This window comes from Notothenia coriiceps, unplaced genomic scaffold, assembly GCF_000735185.1.
Source record: "Notothenia coriiceps isolate Sejong01 unplaced genomic scaffold, NC01 NC01_scaffold00004861, whole genome shotgun sequence".
NCBI lineage: Eukaryota > Metazoa > Chordata > Actinopteri > Perciformes > Nototheniidae > Notothenia > Notothenia coriiceps.
In genome coordinates this window covers 1-5807 of record NW_011337562.1, presented here as the reverse complement: position 1 = coordinate 5807, position 5807 = coordinate 1, and the positions used below count along the sequence as shown (strand labels likewise).

The 5807-nt window shown below is 39.6% G+C and overlaps 1 long non-coding RNA gene across 1 annotated transcript; it reads left to right on the top strand.

The window, feature by feature from the left end:
- The first annotated feature begins 2409 nt into the window (after positions 1-2409).
- On the top strand, positions 2410-3715 carry LOC104942631 (uncharacterized). Its single transcript, XR_798033.1, has 4 exons — positions 2410-2497; positions 2576-2723; positions 3348-3421; positions 3614-3715. It is a non-coding gene; the product is annotated as an uncharacterized lncRNA (long non-coding RNA).
- Positions 3716-5807: the final 2092 nt, after the last annotated feature.

The window sequence follows — 5807 nt, the reverse complement described above, 5'->3', positions numbered from 1 at the left end:
ATGTTGTCACATCGCTATCAGGAATGATGGATCAAAGACGACAGTCGACATTGTCCACAGTTGGCAATTCTAGTGCGAGCGTTGACGAGGAATTGCAGCGGGCCTTCAGACGCGGATCAGGTGCATCAGGGAGTGGCGGTGGAGCCTCATTAGGCGCCAAACTGAACCAAGTGGTGCAACCCCGATATCAAACTCAGCAGTATTTTGGGGGATGGACTTCAAAGTCAAGGAAGAGGTAAGTTTATTTTTTAAATGTCAACCGTGGTCATTTTAATATGTATGTTGAGTTAGAGTGTTGTATGTCTTAATAATGGACCAAGAGTCTCTTTAAATAAAGATGATGATGATGATGATGATGATGATGATGATGATGATGATGATGATGATGACGATGACGATGATGATGATATGTTGTTGATTGAAGCCTATGTTTCTTACTGCTTGAAGCTAACGCTTCTTAGCCTACTATAGCGGGGCAGTCAAATGTTAGAAACGAGACTAATCACAGGGTTCCCGCGGGGTCTTAAAAAGTCTTACATTTAATAATCAGAATTTAAGCCCTTAAATATGATTTTAACAATCAAGAAAGGTCTTCAATATGATTTAATAGGTCTTCAAACGGATTTGGAAGGTACTTCTGTATATGGTGGTACTATCTCATCTAATTTCAAGCCGCTGTCTGTGTCTGTACAGTGTGCTCCTGTTGATTCCTAAGCAGACTGCAGTTCTTTGCCAACTCATTCCAAGTGATAAGCAGTGCATAATTTGCTCACTTTGTATATTGTACTGAGGGGGACCAGGATGGCCAGTTCTTATTGTTGGAGGTACCCTTGAGTTAAGGCTAGTAATTTGTCTTTCATGCAATGATCTTGAGCTTTCATATGTGTTGGTAATTACACAAATACATACATACAGGGCCGCAAGGACGACTGAAGTTTCTTGACTATCAGTCCCTGCAAACTCCTGTCTAATTGATAGAAAAGTAAAAAATGTCCGTTGGTATCCAGCAAGTTCACTGAATAATCTGTCNCACAAACACACACACTATCATTCTCTCTCACACACACACACACACACACACACACACACACACACTATCACTCTCTCACACACACACACACCCCATTCTCTCTCACACACACACACACACACACACACACACACACACACACACACACACACACACACACACACACACACACACACACACACACACACACACACTCACACACACACACACTATCATTCTCTCTCACACACACTATCATTCTCTCACACACACACTATCATTCTCTCTCACACACACACACACACACACACACACACACANCACAAATACATACATACAGGGCCGCAAGGACGACTGAAGTTTCTTGACTATCAGTCCCTGCAAACTCCTGTCTAATTGATAGAAAAGTAAAAAATGTCCGTTGGTATCCAGCAAGTTCACTGAATAATCTGTCCAAAACCATGCTGTCAGGTCCCATGCTCTCACTTTCCCTCATAATGTTCTGAGCACACCGCACCGCAAACTGGCACTGAAGAACAAGATACATAAAAAGAAATATCATGGCTTTCTTCATACTGTTCTTACAGACCTATAAAACAATCTTAAAAGTTCTTAGCTCATGGCTAGCAGTGCTCGTTTTCAAGGCTGTAAACCAGCCAAGGAATGAATATTTAAACTGGCTTCCTGTTGGATCAACCTGACTTCCTTTTAAAGTATACTCTCTCACACCCTCACACCCAGTACAATGTCCTCTCACACACACACACACACACACACACACACACACACACACACACACACACACACACACACACACACTATCATTCTCTCACACACACACTATCATTCTCTCTCACACACACTATCATTCTCTCACACACACACTATCATTCTCTCTCACACACACACTATCATCCTCTCACACACACACTATCATTCTTTCTCACACACAAAGTTTTCTATCTTGCATACACTACTAGAGTATTATATTGTAGTATGATATTGTATGTAAGTGGGAATAATAGTGTTTCTAAGAAAGTAAAGTTTGGTATGTAAGTAAGTTTGATTTATGGCCCAGACAAAAGTGTGTGAAAGAGAGTATGATTGTGCGTGTAAAAGTGTTTAGCAATATGTATAAAAGAGTTTAATGGTGTATGTGTGAAGATTCTGATATTGTTTGTAAGACCAAGTTTGAATTGTGAGCTAGACGGCCTCTCATCATTTAACCATGAGTGGCACATGCCCATTATTTCAAATTTGGGCTGTAATCAAAATCTTGACTTGAAATATTTTTCTCAGACAACACAGACAACCTGAGCTAAATTACCCTTTTATGACATAGTACTGCTATGTTTTATCCCACTATCCTGAGAGAGCTCACTGTGTTGGAAATGTTAATCTCTTATTTGACTCAGTTTTCTAACTTTAATAGGAGTTAGATGCAGCTGATCGTACGAGCTACATCGATGATGTTTTTGCTCTTGCAAGGTAAGATTTAAGCCCAAAGTACTGTATGAACATTACTGACATTCAATTCTGAGATTTTAATTTCTGCTTCCTGTTCAGGGCGAATGTTATAGATTATGGTAATGCCTTGAACCTGACAAAGTACCTGAAAAATGAGACGGACTACATCGTGTGGGAGCGTGCGTCCTCCTCCATCGCATATGTCCGGGGCATGCTGTCAGACAAACCGTTCTACCCAAAGTTCCAGGTAAAGGAGCTGAGCATCCTCATGTTTTGAAGTGCAACATTTAAAACCTAGAATCTCATTAACCTTTAAGTTTATCTCAAGTTTCAATAAGCCACCTCAGCAGAATCAACACAGAAGTCGTTTTCACACTATTTCGTGACATTAAACTTTAACCCTAAATCAATTCATTAATTGAATGCTGTGGTTGGTGTATAAAAACTTCAGGGAATAATGGTTTGATTGTTATGAAAGAGACATCTATAATGTATAAAACCATATAGTACGTGAAGACAATATATTAATAATTATTCTATATCTGTATGCACGTTTCTTTGCTTGCCTTTATTTGATTCTGGTGCTGATTAGTTTTAGATTTCTGTTAATTTTTCAAAATGTACAACACTTGTTCAGATGCTGTTTTAAAAGTTTCTCTATATATATGACGTTTTTTCCATGACTTTATCACCATTTATTTTGGTAATCTTATAATCTTTCGCATTCTATTCTTGTATGTTTTTTTTCAAAATAGTATAACTTTTTTCTTCAAATCCACTTTATATCAATATATACAATAAATTGATATCAATTGGATTTTTATCAATAATGGATTTTATTAAGATCAATTTTTCTGTATATTTCCTCTAGCAACTGTTCCGAGACCACGTTAAAGCCATCACAACACAACTGGGATGGGAGGATGTGGGAACACAGACTGAGAGGTACAGCAGGAAGTGACAGTGTGTGATATACACACAGGACTGAGGGATCCTCCCTTTACTCCTTTACTTTGTACAATCATTACATCTGGTGACTGTAACGACACCTTTGCTCATACAGAATGTGTCTTTGCTCTTCTGTGCTAACCGGGTTTACCACCCACTGTAAAGTGTCATGTGATTGTTGTCCCACAGGTTGCTGAGGGAGACTGTGCTCGGCATCTCCTGTCAGATGGGGGATGAGGCGTCACTGAATGAAGCCTCTCGCATTTTTGACCAGTGGATTAGTGGCAGTCTCAGGTATCACCATGCTAGTGTCACATTTTCCTCAATAAAAAGACAATAAGGTATTCTAAATGGGCAGACCTATATTTTCTTTGAATATAGTTGTTCTCATTCATTGCTAGTTCATATTAGCACAATAGACATCAGCACTAGTGCTGTGTCTCAGTTTGCGTAGTCTGTAATAAAATGTGCAGATTTGAGTGCGTCCCAAAGTGAAGTATGTATAACAGTATAAGTAAAGGATGATTCACTAATAAAGGTCAATAACGACCAACAACCGCCATCTTGGCTACGTAACGGAAGTTGCAAAACAAGCCACAATTGAGGTTGCTCATGAAAACACAGCACTATATTAATAAAAGTTATAATTTGTTTTCACTTGTTATCTAACCTACCACTATACTGGTGTCCAAAAGAAACCAGCCTTCATTTTGTTGTTGTAATTGAGCAGTCTGCAAGTATTTCTAATACAAGTATTTCTAACCCCAAAGTTCCTCGCTAGGGAGCTAGCTAGCTAACAGTGGCGATCGCCAATTTTAGTGACAGGAATAGTAGCCGTGTGCGTTTCGAGACAACAATACACTGACACAAATGTTCATAGTATAAATGAAAGTGTTCCCAGCTAGAAATCTTTGGTTCTAAAAACATTCTGAGAATGTTACCTTTCACTGTTCTAGGAATGTTTTCAGCGGGAAGTTTTCCTTTGGTTCCTAGAATGTTCTTCTGAAAGGTAGGATAACGTTCTTTAAAAACATTCTTAAAATGTTTGGTGATAACCTTTTTTAAATGTTTTTGATAACATTGTTAGAACATTCTGCCCTACTATTCTTAAAACGTTTTCAGCTGCTAGTTAGATTTGTTCATGTTGCCAGAATGTTATTATTTTAGAGTAGGATAACGTGCTTTATCGTTCCGATTTATCAGAAGTCTTTTCTTTTTTTTTAAAATGCGACCAGCAGCTAGTATAAGTCACTGTCGGTGTCCCATGTACTGGAGGGGACCCAGAATCAGACTCGGAATCAGCTGGTGAAAGTAACATTTGTTTATTAGAAAATGGGACCTGGGAGTGGAGGTTGATTATGGCGGCCGTGGGAAACAGTTGTTCCAGGGTGGGTAGAGAGGCCTGGCTGGTCTTGGGAGTGTGGAAGGCCTTGGATTCCTCCTGGGAGAGACATACAAATTAGTGTGAGGCAAAAGCAGGCAAAGTTGTCAAAGAATATGCTGGTAAAAAGCTAGAGCGGCACGCAACAAACCGTTCACGGCAACAATCCGTTCACGGCAACAATCCGGCAGGGAATGAGTGCAGGCACACAGTAGAAATAAACACATAGAAACACTAACAGGGGTTTCAGGGACGGGCAGTGACAATCGGTCCGTTCTTCTATATGTCTGTCGGTCTCAACTCTAAAGGGTGCAATAACGATTTGTATCCAATATGCATAAACAGCGGAAACTGTTTATACGCAGCCCTCACAAACCACAACACACGGCCAGATAGCTTATCCTACAGTTAGAACCTACATACAGACACAACCTTTATAGTCAGAAAAAAGTGTGATTATTTTCTGATATTTTACACATATGATATTATGAATAGTGTGGGCCTACATACCTTTAGTGTGATTATATGCAGGGTTGGGTTGTAACGGAATACATGTAACGGCGTTACGTAATCAGAATACAAAAATCAAGTAACTGTATTCAGCTTGCGTTACATTTGAAAAACGAGTAATCTGATTACAGTTACTTTCGTAAACCTGAAGTGAATACATTTTGGATTACTTATTGGAATTATTGGTGGAAAGATTTCCTCACAACATTTAATATTCATTACTAAAGGTACAGCCGAATCATCAAAGCCCACAAAACCTATTACCGCCGCAGATGGACCAAAAAAGCGTTTGAAATAAAATCGCGGGTCCACTCGCTCAGTGAGACAATAACAACGAAACATGGAGGAACAAAAGGCTGCGTTTAAATCACGCGCGCGCGCGTGTGCGTGTGTGTGTGCGTGTGCGTGTGTGTGTGCGTGTGTGTGTGTGTGTGGTTAAAACTAGGGCCGGGACTTTAACGCGTCAATTAAGATGAATTAATTACACAAAAA